Below are 8020 nucleotides of genomic sequence, written 5' to 3' on the forward strand. Positions count from 1 at the left end.
AAAAGCGAAAGGGATATGACGGTCGGTCGGTCGGTCGGTCGGTCGGTCGGTCGGTCGGTCGGTCGGTCGGCGTTTTTCCGGTTACCGGTAGGATCCGATCCGTTTGACGATGTACATGTATGTATAACCTGTGTAGCTAGCTATACGTGGCTGAGGCAATGGAACAATATCCGCAGTGTCGTCGACGTGTGGTCAGATTTCCGTCAACTCCATGGATTGATACCATAAACATCACGCACAGAATAACATTATGTCGAAGCCTTTACTACCTGATTTGATATACCATACATTGACAATGAATTTAAGCCGCATCTTTGTTGCTTTCATTTCCAGCAATCAGTATCAATCGATGTGTTGTGCAATCCATTTTTTTCTAGAATCTCCCGATGTATTTTATATACAATGTCCTGTGTAGACGCTATTTAGGCTTAGCAGGTTTTGGTGCGTCTGTTTCACATAGGCCTAGACTACAAGTAAAATAGGCCTTTTGTGCAGGCGCCCTTCAGACGGCTAAATAGCGTCTAGTATACAGTATATATGTTCCGCGCTAATTACCGATTAGCGCCATCTTAAGATTGCGCTGCGCTAAATAGCGTCTAGTACACAGTATATACACTATGGTTCATTTTTTGTTGTTTCATGATGTGATGATTATATAGTATACAATTAGTAATGACAATTTTAGGTGTTTTTCATATTATGTTCGCATGTGATAACAGCTTTGCAATTATGAAGCGGCCAAATAAAACAATATCAACTCAGACCATCATGACAAAAGGCATGGTCAAAGGAAATACCATTTGACAGCTACAAGCCGCATTTTTTAACGCTGAGCTATTTCTAATCGAATCGGTTATTCAAGAGTGTTAAAATATTATTTTAAATTTCTCAGAAAATCTGATTTCGAGCTAACTAGAAGTTCTTGAGGAAAGGGTAATTACAACTGACGACTCGATGCTACGCTTATGGTTTAGATGGTGATCGTTTCCTCAGGCTTGAACTGTCAGAAACCAGAGGATAGTCATTTCCAAAACTGATTAGAATTAGAATCATTATTGATCTACACGTCGTTGCTGAAGTGAATCATACCATCGAGGATGGGATTTCATGTAAGAAGTGGTTTGCGGACAATCATAGATTCTACCATTAGCACTTCTGAATGATTCTCTGACGGAAAGATTTGCTTGAAAACAAGAACATGTATGAACTTTTAGATAATTTATTTTCATCTTTTCTTATTGATAAGTCTGGCCTACGAATATTCAATGGTGGTCTCTTCTCAATGAACACATGGAACATGGGCGCAGCCATGCCATTTTGGCAACCTGAGACAAGACCACTAATGAATATTCATAGGTTGGAGGGTCGAGGCCTATCAATTAGACGAGTGCATGTTTTTTACTCTCAAGTACATATTTGGAGAGGTATTGAAAAATATTTGCTGTGGCAAGTCTACAGATATAAATAAATTGTTTGGTAAAAAAAATAATTTTGAATTTTGACAACCTGGCCATAGGGGGGGGGGGGGGGGGGGGTGGTTCAAATTTGGAGTGAAAATGGCCGAAATGGGTAAAAATGTCCACTTGTGTCAAACTGATGAAGCCTAGAGGGGCAGAAACGCGCGTCGGTGAAGCAACACAACAGCCCAACAATAGGGACCGATGGACATTGTTGTAAACTACAGTGACGGTATCCAGTTTTACTTCTACTATTCCACTTGTGTCAAACTTGTCAATTTAAAAAAAAATTTCCGTGGTCAATCACCAATTTAAATCACACCAGTTACTCGCAAGACTAACTCGTATATCATATCCGAATTTCAGTTTCACAACTCCACGCATTCTTTGATGCGTCGCGGTCAAACATTGACAATTTAACTGCTAAAAGGCTTAAAAAATCAATTGTGGTCTTGTCTCGATTTACACTACATTTTGGGTCAATTAAGTGAAAAATTTGAATGTGCTCAAATCACTCTAATTCATTTAGAATATTGAATTGCTGATGATTTAAGGTCAAAACAAGCTAAAATAATGAGAAAAAAACTTAATTTGACCCAAATATGAGTCAACCTACCCCCGGTCTAAGTTCGGTTTCATTTTTACAAGTCTTGTTGTGTTGCCATTCATTTTGTAATGTCTTTGAAACTACTTAGGCCTTGATTCTGAAAGTTGTGCCCTTAGCAGCAAATATATTCCTAAATCACATCCTAAAGTTTCAGCTCCATAGCGTGCTTATTCTGGCCAGGGCTGGTCTTATGATTTTACAGCAAAATCATGACTTTTTGTCGATTTTGTCCTCTTTCGTCGCTTTTGGCACAGTGTACCACTCTTTGAAATGTCTCTCATTTCTCCAAAAATGTCCATATATGACTTTCCTTTGTTGGAGAGTTGTGGGATGTCATGTACATTAGTTTGAAAAAATTCTTAAAATGTTAACCCCTGAAATGTACCTTCATTGAGGCAAAACAACTAATGAATATTCATAGGTTGGAGGGTCGAGGCCTATCAATTAGACGAGTGCATGTTTTTTACTCTCAAGTACATATTTGGAGAGGTATTGAAAAAATATTTGCTGTGGCAAGTCTACAGATATAAATAAATTGTTTGGTAAAAAAAATAATTTTGAATTTTGACAACTTGGCCATAGGGGGGTGGTTAAAATTTGGAGTGAAAATGGCCGAAATGGGTAAAAATGTCCACTTGTATCAAACTTGTCAATTTAAAAAAAAAATTTCCGTGGTCAATCACCAATTTAAATCGCACCAGTTACTCGCAAGACTAACCCGTATATCATATCCGAATTTCAGTTTCACAACTCCACGCATTCTTTGATGCGTCGCGGTCAAACATTGACAATTTAACTGCTAAAAGGCTTAAAAAATCAATTGTGGTCTTGTCTCACCTCTTGATCAAAATGGGCCAATCAGAGCCGTGGTTTCATTTTACCTACAATTCGAGTTCGCATAAAACCGGAATTTGCATTGAACACAAATGATGCAAACTTACCAAATATTAATATGAACTTGAAACATTGCACATGAATATACTTATCTTAATGGAGATACACTCTTACAATAATATTACCCACAATTCCGAGTTCGCATAAAATTTGAAGTTGCACTCGCGACTAGCGCTATCTCGTCAGCCGGGCCGTGATTGGTCAAATGTTAATGAGCGGATGAAATGTGTCACCTGGCTCATGACGCGCGGTTTCGGGGGATATTTTCACAATTATTATGCGGCATGCCACGTGCTTTTATTTACATTTTGGACATTTTGAGTTGTTTTATGAATTTTGGATGGAGAAGTGAATTTTCTGGTCTGAATCTGAAAAATATGCGTTAGCGAGGGTGGGGGTGGGGGGATCCTGGAAGTGGAGGGAGAGGGCTGGTTGTGTAATGAGAACTAGCGTAAGGCCTATTATAGGTATAGCCAGCCCGGCCAGAGCCCAGGCCGGCCCTACCGCTAGCCTGAAGACTCTTAGGCTACACGGCCTATGCACAGCCTACGGTTGCAGTCGGTAGGCCTACTGGCTAGCACACATGACAATGCATGATAATTGATATACACGTGTACATATGTATACACAATACACATGTACTGTACAGTGCTATACATGTATAGACATATGTGTTGGTGTTACAGTAAGTAACTCTATCGTCGATTCTAGCACTGTGTTTGTAAAAACGCGCCCTAAAACACTTTCTCTCAACTTCAGGTCGTCACGCCAACTCACCTGAGAATACCCCCAGGCCAAATTCAAAGGCTTTATAGTGATTGATTTATACTGTCACAATCTACTACTACTTCAACTACTAAGACCCATGACCTAAGATGAGACGAGACCACGAATGAATATTCATAGGTGGGAGGGTCGAGGCCTATCAATTAGACGAGTGCATGTTTTTAACTCTCACATATTTGGAGAGGTATTGAAAAAGTATTTGTTGTGGCAAGTCTACAGATATAAAGAAATTATTTGATGAAAAATTAATTTCGAATTTTGCTAATTGGTAATAGGGGGCGTGTTTTGAGATTTTGCTGCCAGTTGGCTGAAAAGAGTGGAAATATCAATGTCTGTCTAATATGTCGATTATCAAAAAAATTCCGTGGTCAACTACCAGTTTATTTTTCACCATTTACTTGCCCGACTGTCCGGAATGTCATATCAAAGTTTCAGATTCACAACCCCACGCAGTATTTGATGCGTCGCGGTCAAACATTGACAATTTAACTGCTAAAAGGGTTAAAAAATCAATTGTGGTCTTGTCTCCCTAAGTAGATCTGTTATCGGCCTTCCGGATAAGTTGAGGTGTTGTGAGGCCGGTCCACTCTTTGCATGTTGTCCATCCACGTTTTCCTTCTGACAGTGCCTTGCAAGCGAGTGATGTCGGCATACATGTCCAAACCAGTTGATCGCCGTCTTTTTACGGTGGTCAGGAGTGTCTCGTGCATTCTACATGTTGTCTCCACCTCTTGTCGAGCTGACACATTGCTACTTCGTTGTAGGTATGAGATCCCAAGTAGTTTCCGCAGGCACTTTATCTCAAACGCTTGGATGCGGCGCTCTGTCTCGGCGTTTATCGTCCAGCTTCCACTGAGGTAGAGGAAGATGGAGACGGCGAAGGACCTGTAGAGTTTAACCTGTCCCAATCAATAGACGTAAAAGAATGGCCGATCGAAACTCCCGCGAAAAAACTGTAATTAGCCATGTGCTCTATGTTAACAAATTGACCTCATCCATATTGACCAATCACGGCCCGGCTGACGAGCTGGCGCTAGTGGAAGTTGCATCGAACGAAAAATATGCAAACTTCCAAACATAAATATGTTTATCCAATGCAAATATAAACATACAAAATACAAATATCTTTAGTGTAGAATTTTTGCAACGGATATTATGCCATACCCCATCTTGACCTTTCTAATACCGCCAAAGACGAAAATAGACTTTCTTGGAGGTAAACCGGTCTAAAGACAGCACCTGCTGCATGTACGAATGAACCGTGATCAATCGTACAATCCACTTGGTCGAAGCTCTCTCTGATAGCAAATTATTTCCCCGGATCTGGTTTACCATATTGGAGCTTCAAATTCACGCAATGTTGATGTCCTCAGCAGCACTCAAGCGGGAACTGAAGTGGAAGTGAGCACGTGAACACATGGTGGGTTAAAGGATGACCACTCTTAATGCCCGGAGTGATCTTTTGGATGTACAAACAACTTCATCAATGATGGACACTTTATGTGCTGCTCGCGGGCCCTGTGCTAATGACATGAGTGAAAAGCGCATTTTCATGGCGGAAACTTCGTTAGCGCCAATAAACTCTTTTGACCGTGTAAATCAATAAAGCTCATATTTACTGCTGTTCTGAGCTGGATTATACATGAATGTGAGGAAGCAAACAAAAATTGTTATTATGTATCTTTCTCCATGTAATAATCGATTACATTGTGGTGTGCGTATAACAAAAGAACGGAAGGTGACAAAAAGATTCACAAATACCGTACATAACATTTGTATGTTTACAATAGTGTACATCAAGCCTAAAAAAACCCGGCGGAGGATGGCCGCAGAAATCAGAGCCATCCCCCAGTCACCATAAGATAGTGCTTAAGAGATCTATTGTGTGCACAGGAAGTCTAGAATGGCATTTACCATTGCTTTATCATCAGTGTCCATACTGTCCCTTAGTCCCAGGAAGTCCCTGATCGCTGCGGCTCTCCTCAAAATTTCATCTCGTGGTTTGACAGGCTCTGGTTTACCTCTAGCTACAAAATCCTGCCTAGGAATGTTGTATGATTGTACCATTAAACTGAGAGATTTGGAAACATCCGAGTTACTCCCGCCCTTAATCAATTTGTAAGATAATTTAACATAGATGTTTTCTGAGAGTGAAGCTAGCATTAAGATTATACAGCCTGATATGGAGCATAAAATCAACCGGATCGGAGTTGATTAAGGTGGGGACAAGAGCACAGTGTGTTCTACTGAAGAGCGTTTCGTTGTTGTCCTTGAAGGCCAGCCATTGCAGAAGATGTGCTCCGCCACGAATCTGTGCACCTTTTCAACTTCCATAATTACTCTGATTAACACCTGTAATGAAGAAAGTATGAATTACCGGGGTCTGGTGCACAAAGAAGTAATAAACTGTTCAAACACTGTCCAAGCCAAAATGATACCACCACCACCATATGTCAGTGGGGGCCTACATTATGCAGACAGGAACATACCTCTGGGAAAAAATAACTAGTCTCAGTACTTCATCCGCGATGGGAATTGTGGACAACTCCCGCACCTTATCAATGACAGTGAAGTACTGAAAATGAAAGAAGTCAAGCATTAAATATTTCATTTTTACCATAACAAAAGCAATACCTAGCTGCGTCGCCGGCGTCTAACTCGCCAATCGTCTAAGTCGACGCTCACAACTACCGGTATGTATAATCAATGCTTCTTGAATGATTGAATTGTGCCGAATTTCGGTATGCAAGTTACTGTTGCCCAAAGAGACCCACACACCAAGTTTAAAATCTTTAGGTCCAGCGGTTAAGAAACGTGCCACCATTGCTTAACGGGCGACGACAACGGATGACTCGTTATCGCTCCCCTGTCCTTAAGACCGGTGAGCCAAAAATCTGGGCCCGGAGAGTGTCAACTTATGCGAGGTTTACTGTATTTCCAATTCAGGAAAGTCTGAAACGGTAAAAGCAAGCCTCCGCCTGGCCTTTATTTACCATTTTTATGCTGAAGAGCCCTACACCATCTCTTTCCTTGGCGAATTTCATTCCATTCTCTTTGAAATGTTCACTTTGAAATTGTCTTTTCGGATGGAGTAGCAATTTTCCCATGCAAATTCTTGACAACATTCTGAACGAAATAAGTACATGTATTTGTATATTAATACATGATGTCTTTCATGTCGCTTGATAATGCTTGATTCAAGTATAATGCGTACTGTCATAGACATTGTAGGGAGTGTGGTACTTACCTTCAGTCTATCGTTCATCTTTTGCATTGTCTCCAACACAGATTTTGACTGTCGATACCATGCAAAGCTGCAAGTTTAAATCGCAATATCACAAGTTGTTCATAAAAAAATTATCAAGGTTTAATATTTTAGTTAGTTCTAAATGTTATAAATGCCAGCCTACTTACTTTTTAGATTTTGGTGGAAATATCTCATCGCAGCCACGTGAAAATGGCTTTTGACCATATACGTAGTTTGATATTGGCAAGTCCCCGACGCATGCACAATGATACCATCGGTAACAGGTCTCACATTCCACCCAGCCACTTTTTCCTGCATTCTGGCAGCAGCTCAAGTCCTTCGTCCCGCACATGTCACTGTACTCCTCCATGGCCTCAGGTGTCTTTCGAATGAGAGGTACATTATGAGACAGGCTGCAAAAGTGAGAGTGCAAGTTGTTAGGAAAAAACAGATGCCATCTGTGAACCTCTGAGTAGAAAATGTTCTTCCTAACTCTCCTGTTGAGAAATTTTACAAACAAGGGCTATCCTACCACCATGGATTTGGCTTGTCGACATTGGTGGGGGTCATAAGATTGCTCATGTAGCAAGTTTGGATGATAGCCAAGAGCAAAAGGAGGAGTGGGTACAATACGATTGCAACAATAAGCTAACAGGAATCTTTATGCAAACATGTAGTATTACTACCAATAATATATAGAAGCTAGTGGAACAACATACCGAGGTACATCGCAAGGTAATTCTAGTGGCACCATCATCATCATCATCAGTGTGGCTCCTTCACCTTCACATCCATAGTTGAGAACTCGACCATCACCAGCGTGAAGTTCAACAGGCCGTCCAACGTATTTTGCAAGGGCAAGGAACTGAACATGACCTAAACATGAACAAATCATAATCATGAGGTTGGATTGCCAAAAATGTATGATCGAATGTCAGTGCTAAACAGTGACACGACATCGCGTCAAAATTTAAAAGTGGGAAATCACCGTAGCATCGCTTTAGGAAACATGTCACCTATAAGTGGCAA

This window comes from Lineus longissimus, chromosome 10 (assembly GCF_910592395.1).
Source record: "Lineus longissimus chromosome 10, tnLinLong1.2, whole genome shotgun sequence".
In the NCBI taxonomy this organism is placed as follows: domain Eukaryota; kingdom Metazoa; phylum Nemertea; class Pilidiophora; order Heteronemertea; family Lineidae; genus Lineus; species Lineus longissimus.